This window comes from Etheostoma spectabile, chromosome 16, assembly GCF_008692095.1.
Source record: "Etheostoma spectabile isolate EspeVRDwgs_2016 chromosome 16, UIUC_Espe_1.0, whole genome shotgun sequence".
Lineage (NCBI taxonomy): Eukaryota > Metazoa > Chordata > Actinopteri > Perciformes > Percidae > Etheostoma > Etheostoma spectabile.
In genome coordinates, this window is record NC_045748.1 from 24313312 (window position 1) to 24313515 (window position 204).

Here is a 204-nt window from a genome sequence, read left to right on the forward strand (position 1 = left end):
CTTTGAATTGCCCTGTTGCTGAAATGTGGTCTACAAATAAAGCTGCCTTGCCTTGCCTTGGTAACACTCTACGCCGTGAAGGACGCCCGCAAGGTCCCCCTGCTCAAGAAAGCACATTTACATGCATGCCTGTCTGAGGTTTGCCAATGAACATCTGAATGATTCAGAGGACAACTGGTTGAAAGTGTTGTGATCAGATGAGAC